Source organism: Panthera onca, chromosome D1 (assembly GCF_046562875.1).
Source record: "Panthera onca isolate mPanOnc1 chromosome D1, mPanOnc1 haplotype 2, whole genome shotgun sequence".
NCBI lineage: Eukaryota > Metazoa > Chordata > Mammalia > Carnivora > Felidae > Panthera > Panthera onca.
Genome location: NC_138348.1, coordinates 111,910,605 through 111,935,051, shown reverse-complemented (window position 1 = coordinate 111,935,051; position 24,447 = coordinate 111,910,605). Strand labels below are relative to the sequence as shown.

The following is a 24,447-nucleotide window of genomic DNA, read 5'->3' as shown; positions in this document are numbered from 1 at the left end:
CACCTGAATACTCTCTTTATAGAAATATCTCTTTATTATTTTTGCCATTTTCTAACTGGATTATTGGTGGTTTTTTACTGTAGAATTTATAGAATTTTTTTATTTATTCTAGATATGGGTCCTTTGACAGATGCATGGTTTGCAACTATTTTCTCAGAATCTATAACTTATATTTTTTTCCTCTTGAACAGTCTTTTGCAGAATACATTTTTGTTTTAATTTTGATATAGTTCTTTTTAGCATGTCCTTGCCTATGGACCATGTGTTTGAGTTTTTGTCTAAGAAACCATCACCAAACTCTATATCTCAAAAGATTTTCTCTGACGTTGTAATCTAAATTTTTTTAATGTTTTATTTATTTATTTATTTATTTATTTATTTATTTATTTATTTACTGAGAGAGAGAGAGAGAGAGACAGTGCGAGCAGGGGAGGGACAGAGAGAGAGGGGGGCACAGAATACAAAGCAGGCTCCAGGCTCTGAGCTGTCAGCACAGAGCCTGACGCAGGGCCCGAACCCACAAACTGTGAAGTCATGACCTGAGCCGAAGTCAAACGCTCAACCGACTGAGCTACCCGGACACCCCATCCAACGTTGTAATCTAAACGTTACACAGTTCTGAATTTTACAGTTAAGCTTACGATGAATTTTGAGTGAATTTTTGTATAAGTTGTGAAGTTTGGTAAAGGTTTATTGTTTGTTTGTATATTGGTTTATATGATTTTTAAAAAATTTTGCCTACGGATATCTAATGCTCCAGCACCATTTGGCTCAAAGGTTTTCCTTTCTCCACTGAATTGCTTTTCCACATTTGTAAGGAAATCAGTCACCTGGTTGTAGTTGTATGAGGTCTGTTTCTGAGTTGTCACCTCGATTTCATCCGTCTGTGTGTCTACCCCTTGGCCAATACTTCACAGATAGGTCATTATAGCTATGTGGGATGCCTTGAAACTTCTTAGAGTTATTCCTTCCACTTGTTTCTCTTTTTTCAAAATTATTTTAGCTGTTCTCATTTATCTTCCCAAACAAATTTTGTCTACATCTATGAAAATTTTTCCTATAATTTTCACAGGAATGGCACGAAATATGTATAATACAAAAATATAGTTTCCATGTTAATTACATATTTCCATTCATATTTATATAAAATATATGTATGTGTTTATGTTACACACACACACACACACACACACGTTTGGTAAGAAGTAAAATCTTAAGTGTGTGAATCTTCCAATCCATGAACGTGTCGTGTCTCTTCATTTATTTAGACCTTTTATTTATTTCATAGTTTACAAGTTAGCATATAGGTCCTTTACATGTTTCAATGGATTTACACCTGAGTGTTTAATTTTTGTTGATGTATTGTAAATGGTAGATGGCATTTCATTTTATATTAATTTTGGTTTTTCCACATTTTCCATATTTCGGTATTTCCTTTTTATTTTCACCACCTCTTTCAGTCATGTTTCTGCTTGCTCATTGAGGCATCATTATGGCAGGCACTTTTAACTTCTTGTCAGATGATCTAGCATCCATGTTGTCTTCATGTTGGCATCTGTTGATTGTCCTTTGTCATTTAAGTGGAGGTGTGTCTGGTTCATGGTGTGATGTGTGACTTCTGATTGAAACGCGGACACTTTGTGTACGATGTTATGAGACCATGGACCTTATCTAAATCTTGTGTGTTTGCAGGCCTCCTCTGACACTTAGCAGTGGAAGAGGTGTGTTGTCTTCTTTTTGCCCAGGGCAAGTGGAAGTCTGGGTCCCCGGATGGGTCTCCAGGGACCCTGGGGGTGAGGGCTGCTTCTGAGTACTGCTCTGTGGGCATGGAGGTGCCCAACCTACCCGTCAGGGGAGGGCACCTTGTTTCCATCCTCAGCATGGCTTTTAATGCCAGGAAAACATGGCAGCCTTATTGCTGTTGATGGCTGGTGAAGGCCCAGTTTCAGTAGGTTTCCTGAGATACCGCCATGCAGGAAGTGATGGGAGAGGCTCACTAGATTCAGGTAGAGGTTGAGGTCAGACTTCCACCTGCTCTCCACTAACACCATCTTGGGATGGGGCTCAGCAGGCGTGACAGTCCAGGCTCCTCATGCTGCCTTCCTCAACACTCTGGGGATGGAGATGCCAGTCGTGACCCTGCCAGCGCATAAGTCTAGGTCATGACCCTGCCAGAGTACAAGTCTGGGTTTTCCACTTGGCCTTTGCTGGAGGAATATGGGGGTGGGGGAGCTCTACACTGTTTGTTTGAAGTAGGGTGACTGTTGTCTAAATGTTTTCTGTTTTGTCAGGCATTTCCTTGGTCCTGGCTAGAGAGAGCAAGCTTGTCTTGGGAGTTTTCTTGGTCTGTGCCTCATGATGTTTCTGGATTGCTAGTTTCTCCTATTCCCTGTCTGGAATATATATGGCCTAAATATTATCCTAAACATTACCCTGTTCATAACTATATTCCTGGAAAAATAAAGAAGTTTGTGACTCTTTCAAAAAACTTAGGTATGTCTGAATGATTCAGTTGATTAAACATCTGACTCTTGATTTTAGCTCAGGTCATGATCCCAGGGTTGTGGGGTCCAGCCCTGGGTTGCGCTCCATGCTGGTGGGTGCAGAGCCTTATTTGAATTCTCTCTCCCTCTGCCCCTCCCCAGCTCATGCTCTCTCACTCTCTCTTTCTCTCTCTCAAAAAAAATAAATAAATAAATAAATAAAACAAAAAAACCACAAAAACAAAAACAAGACCTTGAAGGTTAGGAGGAAAATTCTTGTCAAAAGCAGATTACTAGGGGAAACACAGGATTTGGGAGGCAGTGAAACTAGTCTGTATGATGCTACATTAGCAGACACATGCCATTATACGTTGGCCAAAACCCTTAGAATGTACGCCCCCAAGTGGAGGACCCTAGTGGAGACGATGGACTTGGGGTGACAGTGACATGTCAGTGTAGCTTCATCAGTGTTCCCACGGAGGATGGTGACAGCTTTCGAGGCTGCACCCGTGTTGGGGCAGGAGTGTAGGCGACATTTCTGTATCCCCCACTCCATTTGTCTGTGAACCTAAAACTGCTCGAAAAAATAAAGTCTATTAAAGGTAAGGGGGCGGGGTGGGAAAGCTTATTACATAAGTTGACATTCCAGAAAAATGTAACTACAAAACCTTTATTTTCTTTCCTGCAAGTCCCTAGAGTGATCTTGGATTTGAGAGAATGAGTTAAGCATTCATTGGGCTTAATTTGTTTTTGAATGGGATTCCATTTTAAGGAAACTAAGTTTCCCAATTGCGGTAGTAATGAATCATCATCTCACGCTTATAGTTATTGGAAGAGTTACCGTGTCAGCCAAACAGAGCCATCTGGACAAGTCTTTCCTATCATATTAAGTAGCTTTTGAGGAAATGTTTATAGAAATCAAGTGTATAACTACCCCCCGCCTTGGTCTCTTTTGAGGAATATTTTCCTGGCAGAGAGGCACATCTATATGGTCTTTCAAATGACTCTGAATTGTAGTTAGCATTTGTGCAAGAAATATTTTGCTAAACTAAATCTTCAAGCTGGAAACCTCAACAGGGATGTACGTTTCCCTTCGGGCTTGGTGACGTCTGTTTTCTGGCAGTGTCCCATAAAGCTCTATCACTAATTGCTCTCAACAACGCAAATAGATGGGACTGCAAGGTAGCAACTGGAAACTGCTAGGAAGACAGTATAATAACTAGTGTGCGTGTCCTGCTACAACCAGAGTAGTCACAGTTCTGTGGGGATTCGATCTTCAATTTGCTTGAAAAAGCAAAAACAGAAACAAACCAAAAACAACACACGCTAATAGTCATAGTTACCTTTGAATATCCTGTAAATCGTCTGTGAAGTTAAGCGTGCAGTGAAGAGCAGAAGGGAAGTGTGTGTGCCGAGGTGTGAACACCACAGCCATCTGCCATTCGGAGAACTCTCTGGGATGACAGTGAAGGCCAGAGGAATGGGTGATTTTCTTTGTTCTCTCTTACTATGAAATAATATATAACCTAGTGGACTGTCATAACTACTTTTGGATTCAAGGATTAAGGGAGACAATGGATCAACTTCTTAGGGACTGGTTAAGTCTTGAAATCATCCTGATGATGCCATAGATATATTTTGGATTCTGGACACAGACCAGATGTCAAAATGAGAGAAAGTTCAGGGCACCTGGGTGGCTCAGTCACTTATGTGTCTGACTCTTGATTTTGGCTCAGGCCATGTTCTCATGGTTCGTGAGTTTGAGCCCCAAATGGGTCTGTGTGCTGACAGTGCCTGCTTGGGATTCTCTCTTTCTCTCTCTCTCAAAATAAATTAAGTTAAAAAAAAATAAGAGAAAGTGAGAATTCCTTTCAGTGTCTCAAACATTGTTTCAGCCCTTTCTAAACTAGAGATACATATTTTAATGGAAGTGACTTCTTTACTGATGTCTCCAGTCAAGCATAAATACATTAATTCATTAATTGGCTGATTGATTAATTAATATTTATGTATTTCCATATGTGTCTAAGGCATATTAATTTATCTCAGGAAAGTACGTCTGAATACGAGCAACATTTTCTAGTATAATCTGGTGATCTGGTCAGTATTTTCTCTGTCAATCTGTTTACCTATGTAAAACATATTTACAAGTTCTTGGCCACAAAACTTTCTACCTAGATGCATAGGTTTATAAGGATTTATAAGAACTTACTTTTAAACTTTGCATAAGACACGGATCCATTGTTTCAGCCATGCACTGACACAGGTGCATCTCAGGATCTTTCTGCTCAGATCTAGCCCCAAAACCTGTAAGAAAGTTATGTAAATATCATATTACACATTACATGGCATGACCTGTTTCAAGGTAGGAATATGACACTTTTTGAGATTTCTTTATGACTTTCAGAATTATTCTGATAATTTAATGTATCCCCTAGTCGGTTTTACAAATGCTAGACATTTAAACCCTGCTTTCTGACATTCACATAATTAATTTTAGGCCAGTGGGTCACATGCCTTCCTTTTATTCTCTGAGAAACTGGAGCTTACCTCTAGAATGATGCATTGCAAGGAACCTAATAAAATTGATGATAATGCATTCACTGGCAAGTTTCATAAAGTGTGACAGGCACATCTTTATGAACAAAATGAAACTATTGCTGAAAAGCATTTTGTATCCTCCCAAAGTTGTATGGCCTCTGTACATTCATAGGAGGAAAAATAAAGTGTAGCTTTTTAAAGTATTAATTAATATTTCAACTTTAGGGCCATGAAACACCCCAGAAGCAGCTGATTACTTTTTCTTTTAAGTCCTTTGCGTTTGTTCAGGTAGTCTCACAAATAGTCAATTAACAGAGTACACATTTATTATATGCTAACTGTCTGCCCAGAATAACCTAATTAGAAGACAGTGGGCAGAAAAGTTATGTCAAAACCACATTTGGAGAAATATTAGCAAAATGGTAGGTATTTCCTTGTTAGGTTTTGAAACAATTAGTTATTAAAGTCATTTTCACCTCACCCAGATCTGCTAGTTCTGTTCTAAAATGTCTCAACATTGTGCTCGTTTTAAAAGTCAAATAAACAATATTTATAATAAAAAGACAATAGCTGAGCCAAAATGCTTTTTTAAAGAAGTTGCTGGCAGGATCCTTCTCACTGAACAGAAGTTTTGTGTTTATACTTGTTAGCAATTGTACCTTCATTTCTTGGTCTGTTATTATTGGTTACCTTTTTGTGAAGACTGAAGAGATGTTTTCTCCAAATATTATTCTTATATGATTTATTCTCGTTGGCAGGTTTTAACAACAATATTTATGTGTGCACTGGACTAGGTATTTTACCTAAGGGTTCCATAGATGTTATCTCATTTAATTGTTGAAGTAATCCTTTGAGATTGCGAACTTCCAGAGCTTAATGGTAGAAATGAAAAAATTAAGCTGTGGGCAAAGCGATAAAGGCTTATTAAAGTCACACTACTACCAATTTGGTGAAACTAGAATTTGAACTCAGGACGGTAGGAGTCCAGAGCCTGTGATCTTAACTAGTCACAAAGGTGTTTTTTTTTTTTTAAATGTGTACTTTCCTTTAGAGAGTCGTTGAAGTAAAAGCAATGATCTTATCTAACTATTGCTTAACAGATATTCTATGAAGATACTTCATGGCCTTCTATAAAGATAGAACTAAAATAAGATTCATGGAAATTCCTCTAAATTCCTTGGCCTTGAGCCAACTCAAGTCTCAGAAAGAATGTGAATGGTTCAGTCTGTGCATTATAACTGAGATCCAGAAATAGCTTTGAAACTTAATAAGAACTAAGGAAGTTCATTCTCTATCAGACAATCGGAAATATTGAGATTCCAATGAGCCATATGGAAATAGAAAATCATGCAATTTTTTTTAGTTTATTTTAAGATATAAACATGTTTCCAAAAACACAAAGTATGTTTCTGCTTATTCACTTATCATTATTCGGTGATCTGGCTAAGGCTCTTCACAGAGTCGAAATATCGGGACTTATTTTTCTTGTGAAAAAGGAAAAGGACACTCCAGTAGAAAAGCCATGCAGGGTCCCTAGTGCAGGGAAATGATATGAAGATGGCCTGATAAAGTCACTGGGGAAGTACTCAGTATAGAAACCTACTTCTGCAACTCTTGAGCAAGAGACACTGAGGCCAACAAATAAACTCTCGTCCGCATCCTGGCATTATGGGAATTTATTCAGTCCGCTTCCTGGACATCACTTGACTTAAATATAAGCAACAGACATTACCACTTGTGGTTTTCAGACCCTTTCGAGAAGAAAGGGAAGCGGAAGTCAAGCTGTGGTGTTATGATGCTGGTTGACTTTGAAATTACTTCTGAAATAAAACTAGCTTTTGATGAAGACCGAATCTGATGTTAGTGCACAGGAAATGAAGAAACAGCAAGTCCATTGACAAAGAAGTATGATTTAAAGTCAGAACACTTACACTTATGGTTGCAGAGATTAGGAGAGTTAATTGCCTTACAAACTTGATTAAACGCGCAGAAGGGAAGAGCCTAGTGTTGAACGAAGAATTTAAGAGACAGCTAAAGCATTTACTGGAAAATTCCTGTGTTCTTTTGTTTGACATGTCAGCAAGGTGGGAGATTGCCATGACTTTAAATCAGAAAAAAGAGTGCAAGGAACAGAGAAAAAGCAAAAATGAAAAATATATATATACATCAACCTTTGTTCTGAGCATTTCCTCCTCTCTAGAAAATGTCAACTTTTATGTACATATCATTCAAGCTCAAATAAAAAAAAATTACCTAAAGCTATGTATCATTCTTTTTTGTTTTGCTTTGTTTTTTTTCTTGTTTTTTGTTTTTAATTTACTTTTTTAAATTTACATCCAAGGTAGTTAGCATATGGTGCAAAAATGATTTCAGGAGTAGATTCCTTAATGCCCCTTACCCATTTAGCCCATCCCCCCTCCCACAACGCCTCCAGTAATCCTCTGTTTGTTCTCCATATTTTAGAGTCTCTTCTGTTTTGTCCCCCTCCCTGTTTTTATATTATTTTTGCTTCCCTTCCCTTATGTCCATCTGTTTTGTCTCTTAAAGTCCCCATATGAGTGAAGTCATATGATTTTTGTCTTTCTCTGACTAATTTCGTTAGCATAATACCCTCCATTTCCATCCACATAGTTGCAAATGGCAAGATTTCATTCTTTTTGATTGCTGAGTAATACTCCATTGTATATATACACCACATCTTCTTTATCCATTCATCTATCGATGGACATTTGGGCTCTTTCCATGCTTTGGCTATTGTTGATAGTGCTGCTATAAACATGGGGGTACATGTGTCCCTTTGAAACAGCACACCTGTATCCCTTGGATAAATACCTAGTAGTGCAATTGCTGGGTCATAAGCCAGTCCTCTTTTTAATTTTTTGAGGAACCTCCATACTATTTTCCAGAGTGACTGCACCAGTTTGCATTCCCACCAGCAGTGCAAAAGAGATCCTCTTTCTCCACATCCTTGCCAACCTCTATTGTTGCCTGAGTTGTTAAGATTAGCCATTCTGACAGGTGTGAGGTGGTATCTCCTTGTGGTTTTGATTTGTATTTCCCTGATGAGTGATGTTGAGCATTTTTTCATATGTCAGTTGGCCATCTGGATGTCTTCTTTGGAGAAGTGTCTATTCATGTCTTTTGCCCATTTCTTCACGGGATTATTTGTTTCTTGGGTGTTAAGTTTGGTAAGTTTTTTATAGATTTTGGATACTAACCCTTTATCTGATACGTCGTTTGCAAATATCTTCTCCCATTCTGTCGGTTGCCTTTCAGTTTTGGTGATTGTTTCCTTCACTGTGCAGAAGCTTTTCATTTTGATTAGGTCCCAGTAGTTCATTTTTGCTTTTGTTTCCCTTGTCTCCAGAGATGTGTTGAGTAAGAAGTTGCTGCAGCCAAGATCAGAGAGGTTTTTGCCTGCTTTCTCCTTGAGAATTTTGATGGTCTCCTGTCTTACATTGAGGTCTTACATACATTTTGAGTTTATTTTTGTGTATGGTATAAGAAAATGGTCCAGGTTCATTCTTCTGCATGTCACTGTCCAGTTTTCCCAGCACCACTTGCTGAAGAGACTGTCTTTATTCCATTGGATATTCTTTCCTGCTTTGTCAAAGATTAGTTGGCCATACGTTACTGCGTCCATTTCTGGGTTCTCTATTCTGTTCTATTGATCTGAGTGTCTGTTTTTGTGGCAGTACCATATTGTCTTGATGATTACAGCTTTGTAATATAGCTTGAAGTCCGTAAAGCTACGTATGACTCTAATGAAAATTTGTAATGTGAATGAGTCTTGTTTGGAAGCACTTTATATCATCACAGCTTCCATAAATGCTGAAAATCATCCTTCTCTAACAGCTATGGCAAGACAAAGTGTATATATTAATCAAAGCATTCTTTGTTTTTCCATACTGCAGAATGAGAACACAATATTATATTCTAATATTAAGTTCTGTGTATTGGTCCCTAACCATATTAATGCTGTTATCCAATCTTTATTTAAAGCACACTGTGAGCAAGACCTGTTCTAAAGAGAGAGTAGGCACACCTCTGACATTCAATTTTCAAACATCCAGAGCCATTCAAGAATACAGTACTTCCATTTAGTACAATATGGCTTTTGCAAACCTGTTTAGAATTTTACATTTGCCTCGTTTTTTTTCAACTTTATTTTGGCTTTTCCACCACGCACCATATTCTCTCTGTATGTAACCAGGGAGCTGGGAATTTGCACACCCGAGTTATCACATCCTTATCTGGTGTACAACACAATGGCTTCTCTGTGTTTGTAACAGATTAAGTATGCTAAAGAGTAGCTAGTATACAGTAGGCGCTCGATAAAGTTTTGTAGAACTTGGTAAAGATCTGTATGTCAACTTCACACTAAGGATTAAAATGCATTAATTTATGACCTTCTCAGTTCCTTATGGGATTCTTCAGACCACGTGGAAGAGAATCGCAGGATGATTCCGCCCGAGCATATTTCCTTTGTATGTCATTTCTCTTCATTCGACAGTTTGAAGAGAAGCAGAAACCAATTCCATATTTTCTTAATTAAGATTTTCCTGAGAAATCAGGACACGCTCCTAGGCCTCTCTCACATAAGGACACTCATAGGGAACTGGTTGCCAGATCCAAAGAATTGGGTAATATTCCCTGTTAGCTATATACTTGCTGACCCAGCCTAATTAGTAGTGGACTGGAAGGTAGTCCTACACAAAAAACATATGTCCACATCCTAATCCCTGGAAACTGTGAATGGGACCCTACTTGTAACAAAGGGTCTTTGTAAATAAGTTCAATGATTTTGAGGTGAAATTATCCTGGATTATCCTCATGGGTCCTAAATCCACTAGCAAATGCCCTTACAAGAGACAGGAGAGAAGGTATGGGACAGAGGAGAAGGTCATGAGAAGATGGAAACATAGACTGGAATTTTTCAGTCACAAGCTCAGGGACACCAGGAGACCCTGGAAGCTGGGAGACGCAAGAGATCCTTCCCTAGAGTCTTGAGAGGGAGCGTGGCCCTGCCAACACCTTGATTTTCTACTTGTGGTTTTCGGAGCTGTGATAGAATACATTTATCTTCAGTCATCAAGTTAGTGGTCGTTAAAGCAGCTGTAGGAAACTGATATGTTGTTCTGCCTCAGTAGTGATGACTTAACAACAAGCAAGGTTCTATGGAAGCTGTCATATGCTCGTGCTAATACTTCTCTTTTACTTCCTGCCCACATTCCCATCAAAGGGATTCCCTGTTTCTGGAGATTTTACACCCAACACACACACGCATGCGCACACACACACACACACACACACACAAAAGCACCACGCATGCACGCATGCTCACACCAGAAGTAAAGTCCCACAGCAATAGAAGAGGTTGAGAAGGCATCTGTAGTCTAAAATGTGGATGTGACTGCATCATGTCTGATCCATTTGATATGGACCGCTTATGGCAACTTATGGAAGACACCTTGTGCTCTGTTAAATCTGAACGCTCACCTATGAATGAAACACGGATTCTTGGTACCCTAAAGTAAGCCACTTCATGCATTTCTGCTTGGAAAGGAAGTACAGCATCATTACTGCCATACAAAACCACATGATGACAAATAACACTCGAAACTATAAAAGGTGGGAAGGAGAATGTGTTCCCGTATTTTCTCTGGTTCATCAGCTACTTTCAAGATGGTTGAGAGGGTTGCTGTGAGGTTTTGTGTGAGCCTGATAAAATATATTTTGGCACCCAGATTATATTCTTAAATTGGATACAATTGGATCTCTTATTTTTCCTTTTAATGCTGTGTGAAGGTTCATCCAGAATCAGCTTGGCTACAGCTGGAAGCAATTAGAATATGCAGGAAGAATTAAAACCCTAGGAAATTGTTTTTATCTCTAATAGATTGCAGCAGAGCCAAATTATGAATTGGTCACAAGAGAAAACGTGTCATGGTGGCTCATAAATTACTGACTGAAACTGCTTTAGTTTGGGAAATAGACCTCATTAGTTTTAGATTTTACCTTGTGATTTTCCCAAGGAGCCAAATATATTATTTCTACTAAAGTGAAGCTCTTGATATGGTTTCGTTCAGTAAAAATATATTATTCTTATATTATTTTATATGATTTCGGTCATAACTCAAAACGGAAGATAAAAGGAAAGCAAAGTGTCCCACAGTATGCCTTCTTACCATGGAGTCATGGTTACAGTCACGTTCATAGAAAATGGGAAATCAGGGGCGCCTGGGTGGCTTGGTCGGTTAAGCGTCCAACTTCGGCTCAGGTCATGATCTCACCGTCCGTGGGTTCGAGCCCCGCGTCGGGCTCTGTGCTGACAGCTCAGAGCCTGGAGCCTGTTTCAGATTCTGTGTCTCCCTCTCTCTCTGACCCTCCCCCGTTCATGCTCTGTCTCTCTCTGTCTCAAAAATAAATAAACGTTAAAAAAAAAAAAAAAAGAAAATGGGAAATCAGTCAGTTGCTCAGCCTGGCTCTCCACTTCTGTCTCCCGGGACCGGATGCCTGTATTTTAGCTCTTTAGGAAAAAGAGCTACTGATATCCAGTCAGCCTATTAGCTTGTAAGTTTCTAGAAGACTTTTTTTTCCCAAATAGCAGCTAACAAACCCTTAGAACTTCTCAGAACTTTGATGCTTGTCTAGTACAATTTCTTCATCCAAAAAAAATGAAGAAACGAGAGAGCTGGAGGGCTGAATTAATATCTTCAAATTCAAGTTCCAACATAGAACCTACCTTATTGAAATCAGTGTTAAGGTATAACTTTGTCATGAGTTAGAGTATAGTAGTCTTTCCCACAGCTGTGAATACAGGTAAATTTTCAAAAGGAAATTCTCTTTGTGAAACATATGTGAGAGCAAAATATTTGAAAGAAGAGCAGAAGTCAACAAGCAAAATAATGCTAAGGTGTAGAAAAATGTCTTGGTAAATCAACAGACCTTTATTTATTTTTTTATTTATTTTGCCATCTATTTTCCTGGTACCACATGACTTTCTGAGGCTCTCCAAATAATAAGACTGTTCCTGTCTTTCAAAAACATAAAACATCAAACCAAACAATATATACTGATGAACAAACTGTTTTATAAACAGGCAGATAGAAGATGTTATGACTGAAAAATGAAATATCGGTCATTCCATCCCAGGGAGAATCAGGAAGGGGGTTTAGAGTTTGGAAGCTATATCTAGTCCAGAAGAATAGGAGTTAGCTAAAGAAAAATAGAAGAACATTCTTGGCAAATATATAAAAAACAAATCCACTGAAGTATGAAACAGTATCAGGTTTGCAGAAAACCACAAATAAGTTTGTATCCACTGGAGTGAAATCAGGGAAGAATGATAGAAGATGCCTCTACAGAGATAGTTGCTGTAAGCATGGTTCTTGCATGCTATTCTAGGAAGTGTGGTCTTTGGACTATAGGTGATGGATGGCACTGAATGTCTACAGTAAGGTAGCAACGCTGTCAGTTTTAAATTTTAAATAGTTCATTCTAACAGTAGTAATCAAGATGAACTCAAAGGAAAAGAAGGAGTGTCGCATAAACCTAAATGCTGGGTCCGAAGAAAGGGGCTTAAATCAAGGGACAAAAAATCAGAAATAAGTCATGTATTAAGTTGCAAACGATTTAGTGGGCATGATAGCAAGAGAGAAAGGGGGAAATCTTGATTAACTGCCTTTTTCTGATGCAAATCCAAGTATTTTTATTCGGAAAAAAAGTTATTCCATAGCATGCTTTTTGTTTTGTTTATTGAAGCATATAGTTGACACAGTGTTACATTAGTTGCTCGTGTACAACTTACTGATTCAACACATCTATACGGCATGCTGTGCTCACCACAGGGGTAGCAACCACCGCCCCTCCCCATGCAGCACTGTTGCCGTGTCACTGACTGTGTTCCTCATGCTGTGCCTTTTATTCTCGTGGCTTATGCGTTCCCTAAGTGGAAGCGCATGTCTCCCAGTGCTCTTCATCCATTTTGTCCATTCTCCTACCCTCCTCCGCCCTGGCAGCTATCAGTATGTTCTCTGTATTTACAGGTCTGTTTCTGCTTTTTGTTTGATTATTTATTTATAAGTGAAATTATGTGATATTTGGCTTTCTTTGCCTGGCTTATTTCATGTAGCATAATTCCCTCTAGCTCCGTCCATGTTGTCGCAAATGGCAAGATGTCATTCGTTTTTATGGCTGAGTAATATTTCATTTTGTATGTGTACATAGGTGTGTGTGTGTGTGTGTGTGTGTGTGTGTGTTACATCTTCTTTATCTATTGATGGATACTTAAGATGCTTGTATCTTGGCTATTGTAAGTAACATTGCAATACACATAGGGGTGCATGTATCCTTTGGAATTAGTGTTTTCATTTTCTTTTGAGAAAATACCTATTAGTAGAATTATTGGATCATATGGTATTTCTTTTTTTTTTTTTAACTTTTTGAGGACTCTCTACACTGTTTCCCACAGTGGCTGCACCAGTTTACATTCCCACCACCAGTGCACACGCTTTCCTTTTTCTGCACATCCTCACCAACACTTGCAACTTCTTGTCCTCTTAGCTATTCTGACAGGTGCAAGGTGATATCTCTTTGTGGTTTGGGTTTGTATTTCCCTACTGATGAGTGACGTGGAGCATTGTTTCTTGTGTCTCTTGGCCATCTGGATGTCTTCCTTGGAAACATGTCTATTCAGTTTCTCTGTCCATTTTAATCAGATTATTTGGGGGTTTTGGTGTTCTGTGGTATGAGTTCTTTATGTATTTTGGATGTTTAGCTCTTTACCTGATACATCATTTGCGAATATTTTCTCCCATGCAGTGGGCTGTCTTTTCATCTTGTTGATGGCGTCATTCACTCTATAAATCTTTTTATTTTGATGAAGTCCCAATAGTTCATTTTTGCTGTTCTTTCTCTTGCCTGAGGAGGCATTTCAAGAAGCATGTTGCTAATAACCTTCAAGGGAGACCTTCAAGAGATAGTGCCTGTTTTTTCTTCTGGGAGTTTTATGATTTCAGGTCTCAGAGTTAGTTCTTCAATCCATTTACAGTTTATTTTTGTGTATGGTGTAAGAAAGTGGCCCAGTTTCATCCTTCTGTATGTCACTGTCCAGTTTTTCCAACACCATTTGTTGAAGAGACTGTCTTTTCCTCCACTGAATATCCTTGCCTCCTTTGTTATACGTTAATTGACCCTATAAGTGTGGGTTTATTTCTGGGCTCTTTATTTTCTTCCACTGGCCTATGTGTCTGTTTCTGTGCCAGTACCTTACTGTTCTGAGTACTGCAGCTTTGTAGTATATCTTGAAATCTGGGATTGTGATACCTCCAGCCTTGTTCTTTCTCAAGACAAGATTGCTTTGGCTATTTGGGTTTTTTTGTGGTTCCACAGAGATTTTAGTATTACTGGTTCTACTTTTGTGAGAATGCTATTGCCGTCTTTTTTTTTTTCTACCTTAAATGCTCAGTGCTGCCTTCAGCCGAACTCTAGTACTCATGAGAGGGTATGTGCACGACATAGGAGATGGTGACCTCATTATTAGACATATTGGATTTGAGCCGTTCATGTGATATCCATATTGAGATGGTTGGCAGGACTGAAGTGTCTATCACATGGTGGAGGGACGTACATCCAAAGGTTAGGAATTCAGTCATGGATGGAGATTCAGACTTGGTGGTCACCAGCATGCAAGTAGCAGTAAAAATAATTAGAGAAATGGGATGACTTAAGAGGTAGAACGAGATGAGGACTGAATACAGTTAGAATTTCGGTGAATGCCAAAGACTGGTGGGAAGACAGAGAAACCAGGATACAGGCAGGAGGCAGAGAAAAACACTGAGAATAAGAAAGCGTTGGAGAATGAGAGGTGTTTAAAGAGAGAGAAGGGTCACAAAAATCGATGGAGGCACATTTTCTGGAAAGGGGCATGTGTCACCAAGGCAGTGTCACCATGTAGAACCCACTGGATCTGACAAAAGAAGGTTATTGTTGACTTCTGAAGAGAACGTTCATTGCAATAAAACCTACAGAAAACATATTGTTGGAAAATAAGTGAGGACTTTTCATTTACAAATGAAGGACCACGCATTTCTGGGCCTGCTGGAAACCCAAATGAAAAAGGCATTAAGTAATTTTTTTTTTTTTTAATGTAAGACCAAGAAGGCAAAGGAAAAGCGAGATGATACAGTACACTACACTGTTGACTTCCGAGCATGGAGATCACGTACAGGAATAGTAACTGACTGTATGTGAAAAAGCCAGAACATGACAGCCTAAAGGATGCCAGTAAAAAAAAAACATGCTCATTTGTGCTGAAGAACCGTGCAACATTTCAAGAATTGGAGGTGCCAGTAACCTCTGAGTGTGCAAGTAACGCTGAATATGTGGGGGTGCTGAAAGCGAAACTTTTGTTAAAAGTTTGTCTTCACTAGTAGGTAGCTTCCCAGGTGTTTTCCCTCAGCCCTAGCAAACAGGCAGCTGTCCTACCCTGAGCTCTGCAGTAGAAAATGGGTGATTCTCTGGAGGTGTTATGTCCCGGAGACTCTGATTGGAGACACTTGGAACAACTGATGTCAAAGATGAGGCACCCGTGGGAGCCCCAGGGTAAGGCGATTGCTGGTGCACTGAGTGCTGACAGTCGTGCCTTAACACTGCTGGCCTCCCACAACCTTGGCCCCTCTGCTCTTACTCTGTGGGCAAGTGTTTGGGGGGTTACTTTCTGGGGAAACTGCCCTGAAGAAGTCTAGAAAACCACTGATGTTATTTAAAAGAATTGGTATACCACCCCAAATAAACAGTTGTGAGGCTCATGATTCAAGAAGCCATTTGGATAGATAGGTGGGTGGGTGGGTAGATGGGTGGATGGATGGATGGATGGATGGATGGATGGACGGACGGATGGATGGATGAATAGTTGGTAGATGAATAGATAGGCTTCACATCACAATTTTAAGGCCTACTTCTTAATTTGAACTTTAATTTGATTGGCTTTCTCTGTACTAATATGGATACAATGGATAGAGCTCACGCAGCCTTCTTAATCTACTTTGGGGAAGCCACATGCCAATACAAGTTAGAGGAATGTAGTCATGGACTTCTTTTATGGGAAAGAAAAGCTTCTGTCTTGGTTAAGCCCATGTCATTTTTTTTTTTGCTACTCATAAAAAAGCCTCATTCTGATATATATTTCCCCCAAATAATCTCACAAAAGTAATATTTTTAATACTTAGTTCAAATAAGATTAAATATAGTCAGATTCTCTAGTGCTGTACCTTCTTTAATACGTTATTTTCAGTCTCATGGAGATAGTCATTTTCCACAAAAAAGAAAGTGTTAACAAAGCTGCAGCATTCATTGAGAACATAGACCGGTCTTTTATGCAGATGAACTGGTTTTTCCACTTATAAACAATATGTAGCATAAAGATGTAGGCATAAATCAATGATGACTTAAAACTAGGTTTTCGCCCCCAAAAAAACAACTCATATTCTGTTTGTGTGTGCGTACACACATGTATTTGTGTAAAGTGACCCCTAATCACAGCATAAAATGAAAAGAGTCACAATTTTTTTATATGTGAGACTAATCATCCGTTTTTTGTTTGTTTTTAAGAAATCACCAACATCATACATGGGACAGCTACATTAATGATTGAACCTGGCTCCCAGTTGTGCAAATCACGTAACAAATAAACATCACACGAAAGGACTCATAATGGTGACTGGACTAAGTAAGAGGAGCCCGATCGCACAGCAGTTTAGACACTGGGGTCTTATGTCAAGTAGTCTGGCTTCAAGTCTCAGCAATGCCATTTAGCTCTGACCTACTCCTGTCTTAACCTCTGAAGCCCATTTTCAAATGTGTGAAATGGGGATAATACTAGTAATCACCACGAGCTTGGTTGTCTGGATTACAAGAGGTGATTCACGTAACTAGGTTAGCACAGCGCCTGGAATAGGACGGACAGCTAATCTCTGTTGTGGTGGTGGTGGTATGCCCGGCAGACGTTTGCGTGGACGCTTCGTAGTCTGGATTAGAAAGATCGGCACTGGGGGCTAATACTTTCAGAAGTACGTAGCTAAAGCCCGTGAACGTTAGTGTCTGAGCTGCTGAGCCTCACACAATCCCAGGAACTTACATGACATGTTCCTAACACAGTCTGTCATCTTCTCAAGGGTGAATTGCAAGAAGAAAAAGCCTCTTAAGGGCCAGTGGATGTAGGCAGGGGAGGGGCAGTAAAAATACAATGTGAAGACTACTGTTTGGAGCCGCTCTCCTCTCAAGGATGAGGGAGGGCGGCCTGGGGCCGTGACTCAGTCTCAGGTGCGTTGCCCAATGGAGGAGCTCAAGGAGGGCCTTCGTAGGAGTTTCTGAGAGAGGCTGAAGAGCTCAGCTTGAATCAGTCTGTCAACGAACACCTTCGTAGCACTGGCCTCTACGAGATGCGGATGCAGTTTGGGGAACAGATCTGCACGGCCGTGGTTCCAGGACATGAATAGCAAGGCACCGGTCAGCTGTGCGTGAGCAGTGCAGGGCACCGCCAGCCACTGTCCACTGCTGTGGATGGCCTTCCTCTTCTTCCCTTTCTGCTTTATAATTTTTTTTTTAATTTTTAATGTCTGTTTTTTAGTGTTTATTTATTTTTGAGAGAGAGAGAGAGATAAGGACAGAACACAAGTGGGGAAGGGGCAGACAGAGCAGGAGACACAGCATCCGAAGCAGGCTCCAGGTTCAGAGCCATCAGCACAGAGCCCGATGCAGGGCTCGAACTCACGAACCATGAAATCATGACCTGATCCGAAGTCGGATGCTCAACCCACTGAGCCACCCAGACGCCTCTCCTGCCTTATAAATGTAAGCACAGCATCATTTACCACTGAAAACACATGGTAAATGCATTAGGGGAATATCTCAAAATGAACAAAGGATTAGTCTTAACATGAGCGTTGTGAGTGACCCTTATGAATTTGCTAATCATTTTCCCTTCTGTAGATATTAGCAATGTCTTTTATGTACATTTGCATTGACATATGCTTACACGGAACTCATTTGTGTTGTCTGCATTTATAAACAACTACCTCCTGACAGACCACCTAAATAATTGAGCAGTCTCAATCCAGAGAATGCAAAGCAACCTATTTACACGTGCTCTCGCATGCCACCGACATACACCTGAGAAAGAAAAACAGACCAGCTCAAAATTGTGACTCAGGAATCTAATTGTCAGTCTATTTCTGCTGCTGTAAATTGAGATTTGTCTGGGCACCTTGCCATATTTTTATTCAGTCTTCTGTCTCTGTATTCAGTTCTGGTTTTCCACTTCTTCCATGCGATGATCTTGATTTGGTTATAACTCTGAACACACTTGCATATGTTTCATTGTTTCAGGAAATAATATGCTGTTTTTCTCTGGGGAGTGCTTATAAGAAGGAATAATTTAAATAGTGGTTTGTTCTAATAATAACTGGGCACCAGGAATGCTGACCATGCTGACCAAAAACTTACAGAAAACAAAAGCACTTCAATATTTTCTTTTGATAGAATCATGAATAAGGCCTCCCTGATTATTTATGTAATAGATATTTATTAAGAATTCAATAAATTGTTAGGCTCTGGAGATTCTGCTGTGAGCAAGATAGTGTTTATAATCTTATGCCAGGGTCCAAGGGTTCCTGATGAAGAGTATATTCAACAAAAATGTTTCGTTTCCCACTAAAGGACAGCATACAGTTGTGTCTGATCCTGCTGTGGTACAAAGTGACTGAAAGCACATGGGGGAGGCATTAAGCCGAGTAAGACGTCAAAGATGTTTTTGTGGAGGAGGAGATGGCTGAGATGTGTTCCAAAGCTGACTAAGAAATGCAGAACGGAAGAGGAGGTGGACAGCCCCAGGAGAGAGCCAGAGCTGAGGTGGGGCATGATCCCCACCACGGCTGGTACAAGAAGGTGAGGGCCATAATGCAGAGGGGATGTGTGGGCGAAAGAAGGTTGGTCAACTCCTTCTTAAGTGGACCCACCTGGGTGGCACCCATGGCCACAGTCAAGCTGAGAATCTCATTCTAACTTCCACGTGGGCCTGTATCCTTGTGTAAGTATCAACAGCAGAATCTTTCCCTGCTGGAAGACCTATCAAGGAAGGTGGTCAGTCAAACTTAGAAGCTTGTTTAGGGAGGGCCACCTGGGTGGCTCAGTCAGTTAAGCATCCGACTTCAGCTCGGGTCATGATCTCACAGTTCATGAGTTCAAGCCCCGCATCATACTCTGTGCTGACAGCTCGGAGCTTGGAGCCTGCTTTGGATTCTGTCTCTTCCTCTCTCTCTGCTCTTCCCCCACTCATGCTCTCTCTCAAAAATAAATAAAGCTTAAAAAAATTAAAAAAAAAAAAAAAGAGAAGCTTGTTTGGGGATAAGTGAGAATCAGAGTCAAGAGATGTAGAATGGATTCACATATTGGGGGTATGATCGTAATATGACTTGATCCATTACTCTTACAATGCGTAATCCATTACTCTTACAATGCCAGTGCGGTGGGGGGGGGGGGGCAGCGGTGATCACATTTCATAAGCTAATGCTTTTTTGTTTGTTTGTTTTCCCCTTGTGAGTTTTTGGAAGGGCTTGAGTATTTTACTATCCACTTTTACTCATAAATGGCAGCGCACAAAGTATTTTGTATACCGTCTCCCACCATACAATATTACAGGCAGTATGTGGCTGGGCTAAGATTTGATGTTTTCAAGAGCTGTGTCACTTGTGTGCTTCAGTGATCAACACATTTTCGTCATCAGCAGCACATCCTTTATTTCAATAAAGGTAGAATTTGACTTGAGTTTGAACCTGATTCTGTGTGGGGCCTTCTATAAAGGACTTTAGCTCTTTGAACCCCAAATTCCTGTCCAGCAAAAAGACAGAGAAGTTTATCAATCAATGGATCTGCCTGTGTAGCTATCTATCTATCCATACACACACACACACACACACACACACACACACACACGTTACATGTTTTCATTTTTAGTATGTACTAGAGTACAAATCTTAATAACAAGTATCTGTTATATTATGCAATAATAAGTTCAATTACAAATAACTCATTGAAGTTCTTTAAACCCATCTGTCCCCTTTCAAGTTATTTTGCATCTATCCTCTTTGATCCACTAAGTCTTGCTTTCTGACTATCTCTCAAACGTGATATCATCCGCTGTTTTCTAAGTCTTTGGGGAAGGCTTCATTGAAAACCCTGGTAGGATGGCATGCTGACAATAGGGGAGTAAACTCCATATGGTCCAATACACGCACCTGTCCAGAGTGCCCAAGGGCATGACAATTTTCTCCCCAGGGAAAAAGGCGGGTGGTGTGTTACTGACTTTTCCTAGAGGATAAAGAGGACTTCTAATTTATTTGAGTACATCTTGTTTTAAAGGGTCTTAAAATTCCCCGTAAATATGGCCACAGCGATTCTCAAATCTGCAAAATAAGCTAGTCATTGCCCTCTGGAAAATCCGCCATATCTGCAGATGACTCCCATTATAGCCATTAAGGGGAGTTCAGGATGGGGCAGCACTTCCCAGAAATGGGGCTCAGTTCAGCAAACAAAGGAGTAAGAGAAAATCTGGAAGCGGGCCATCCCCCTGTGAGCCTCGGTAGCCATGTGCAAGCCAGTTCTTCATGGTTATATCCCTATAATCAAGCAATATGTAAGATACCATATCTTTGTTAGAGCACGAGGACCAGTGGTCTCTCGCCAAGCTTAAATAGAAAGCATTTTATGTCATCTTTAGATTGTTTAAGTATTTTATTGAAAAGGAAGTGACTTTCATCTTCAGGTTTATTGCTATAGCACCCACTTTGTGGTAGTTACCTTCAGGGAAAACAGTGGAGGGCAGAAAAACTGACTTGCATCTTCTGTATCATCCTATATGATTTGAGAGGTATTTTTTTTTCCAAAGTGTGTCCGTACAATGTTTTGATATCCTTGTTAGTTTTCTGAAGTTATTACATTTATTCACTTTTTAGTCATCTGAAAATGAGCCCAGAGATTTGGGAGATGAATTTCTAAGAAAAACATTAAGTTGTTTGAAGTCTGCGAATGAACCCAGCAGTGAGGAATTCACCTGTAAAGGAAGACCTCTCTGTATGCCTCTGCCTTTGGCCATATACCTAATAGGAAAGGTCTGTCCTTCCCATTTATGCGCCCATCTTCCACAAAAGTGGACAAGTTAATTCTATTTATGAGTGCTTAACCCTGAAGAAGAAAATGTTCTCTTGTATTTATTTTGTGACAGAGTAAAAACATTTTAAGAAGAATATAATTTACTGTGATTTGTCTGAGACATGTGCAATGCTAAATACACATCAACTGGAGGGAAGCCTGAGGGGTCGTGTGGATATCAAGCCTCCATTGGACCTCATCATTACTGGCATTAAATACAATTTTATCATCATGATAAATTTATGTTCCCATGGGTGTATATCACTCCTTTCCTCATTTCTTTGCTCTCTACACACTGCTTAAGAAAAGTTTGACTCATTCTTATTTTGCATTTTTCTTGAAAGATTTCACCTGATGCATTCAGGTAGGCAATTTTAGTTAAACATGAAGGTTCTTCTCTCACTTTTCCTTTTCATCAATTGCCATGTTATTTCTTTTTTTTTTTAATGTTTATTTATTTTGAGAGAGAGAGAGAGAAAAAAAAAGAGATAGAGATAATGGGCAGGGGAAGGGCAGAGAGAGAGAGAATCCCAAGCAGGCTGTGTGCTGTAGGCGTGGATCCCAATGGAGGGCTCACTCTGAGGACCGTGAGATCACGACCTGAGCCAAAATCAAGAGTTGGTTGCTTAACTAACTGAGCCACCCAGGCACCCCGCCATGTTATTTTTTGATTAGTATGTAAAGTCACTTCACAAACCTTGAACTCTTTAAATTAGCAGGACCTTAATGGTTGTCTTGCCAAATGACCACATTGTTTTGCTTTACACCTGATGAGAACCTAAAGTCCCAGGGATTTAAGTTGTCCCAGGTCACATGGCTAGTCCTTAGATTGAATTATTATTAATAACTAGAGTTTAGAAACAAGGATTTCTGTCCCCAGTTCAGTTATTGCACTCTTTAGGTTCTGTTCCTCTCCCTGAGCAAGCCCAGCAGTGCAAGAGTTTTGTGAAGGTCATGTGCTCAATTCATTGCAAGTTTTTTTAATCTATAATTTAATGGCTGTGTGACCATTAAGTCAGTTAAGAGTCCATCCATTCATTAGAACCTAAACAACTAGAAGAAAACTCTCACCCTAGCAAAGGGTGCCACTCACGTTTTTTCCCATCAATGAGTATATTTCAGTCCACGAATGCACTCTCACGTATAAATTCTTCACCGTGACAATGATTGCTGGGCTCTGGATGTGTGAGCTGCTTCAGGGCAGAGACCATGTCTCCCAGCTTCAGGTCAGACCTGTGCTTTCCCTCAGCACATCTTGGGAGTGCATGAATCACCTAACAACAGAAGCTGGTGCTAGGGACTGCTACAGTTGGACCGTAAAGTGGAGTATTTGCTGCAGAAGAGACTGTAAAGGCCAATTCTTCCTTTTAATGCCCCCGAACATCTTGAGTTAGCCAAGATCACCGCAGAGCTAAGACTTAGAAAAAAGGTCAGCTGTGGTTGTTCTGTGACCAATGCATTTGTTTAAACCCTGACCTTGCTTTGGTCTCTTTCAGAGACGCTACTTGCTGACGTGCTATCGGATAATCTCCCTCCCTTAGAGTCAGTCGTGTTCTTCCTACACCTCATCTCAAAAGGACAAACACCTCACTAGCTGCTGTAGGCTTTTCAGGTGCCGTGGCTGCTGCTGTGGTTTTATTTGAACTTTGTCTTCAGCGAACCTTGAAAGCAGTTCTTTGATGTGCCCTCCTTGCCTTCCTGAGGTCGACACAAGGAAAAGTTCTATTCTTTCACTCTAGATCATTCTGAACTTTACCCACTCTTCCAATCTGCTCTATCCCAAGTAAAATCAATGCCATGAGAGTCCCAAGTATGACCAAAGGAAGTCTTCTAACCCATGTTCTGTATTAAGCCAATCTGTTCTCCTTGTGTGCCCACATTCTGAAACTGTTCATTTCGTGAAAGCAAAATCTCATCTATGAAGAGGAAAAACCAATCTGTATTTGCTCCAACTACATACACAAGTGACAACTCACAACAGGACTATCACTAACTGCAAAAAAAAAAAAAAAAAAAAAAAAAAAACCCTTCAGTTCTTAGTATCGTGAATAACACAAACCACTTTTATACCCTTTGTGAATGATTCCAGGATGCTGAGGGCAATTATAAGTGTCAATACAGAACAAATGTGGAAAAATGAGGCGCCTTTCCCTTTGAAAGAACTGTACAGAATAGTCTTCTTCAACTACACAAACTCTGTGTCCAGTTTCTTTCTTTTTTTTTTTTTATTTTTTTTAAGTTTATTTATTTTTCACAGAAAGAGAGAGAGCATGAACGGGGGAGGGTCAGAGAGAGGGAGACACAGAATCCCAAGCAGGCTCCCGGCTCTGGCCCTCAGCACAGAGCCCGACATGGGGCTCGAACTCACAGACTGCGAGATCATGACCTGAGCCAAAGTCGGACGCTCAACGACCTGAGCCACCCAGGTGCCCCATGTGTCCAGTTTCTAAGTGGGCTTTAGTATATTTGGGGTCTCCTTTTCCTTACTGAAGAATTTTCTAAGTTCTCAATGTTAAAACAAAAGGCAAAATTTTGCATAAACTGGGGTTTTGAAGCTATGTCGAAGTAGCAAACACAAGAATTTCAATTAAGTTTAGCACAGTAGAAGTTTTTGTTACTCAGGCTACGGTCACCATGGGGGCAAGAGACTGCCTAAGGGTTCTGTCCTCTGTGCAGTGTCTCAACAGGCCATCAGGATTTGCACCTACTACCTCCAGTGTAACACACACTTCCATCATTACCACGTCAGAAGAAGAGATGGTTGAAGGGTTGTACACCAGCCCTTGAATGCTTCAGGCCACAATGACCCTAATGACCGTGCCATTTCCTCTCACAGCCCCCGTGGTCCAATTCATCACGTCTCTGTCTACCGGCCAGGGGACTAGGAATTGTAATTATTTCACAGTGAGAAGAACTGACTGTAGATTAGCATGATAGATCCTGATTACATCATAAAGTAGTGATTGAAAATGGCTAAGTGGAAATCACAAATCCATAGATTAGCATTTTGTTCTAGCCTTACACTGTGTTCTAAAACCTACATAACCAGTGGTATCTGCCCACAGTTTCTGGCATACCTTCAGGTTGCTTGTAAACTTCTCCTTTAAATGGAAGATTATCATTATAAATTTCTACACAGAGTATGGTGGGGATTGGGTAAGATAATGACCAATGAATAAGGGTATAAATGCAAATGCTGAGAAGTATTAGTTAT

The 24,447-nt window shown here is 40.1% G+C and overlaps 1 long non-coding RNA gene across 2 annotated transcripts in view; it reads left to right on the top strand.

Moving 5' to 3' along the window:
* The window catches only part of LOC132660785 (uncharacterized), a 493,076-nt gene that overhangs the window by 418,316 nt on the left and 50,313 nt on the right, over nt 1-24,447 (top strand). Inside the window, exon 4 of one of the 2 annotated variants that reach the window (XR_009601886.3) lies at nt 16,638-16,869. The exons of the other annotated variant lie outside the window; for it this stretch is intronic. This is a non-coding gene — a long non-coding RNA (uncharacterized LOC132660785). Of the gene's footprint in view, nt 1-16,637; nt 16,870-24,447 lie in introns of those variants that run through there. 2 annotated transcript variants of the gene reach the window in all.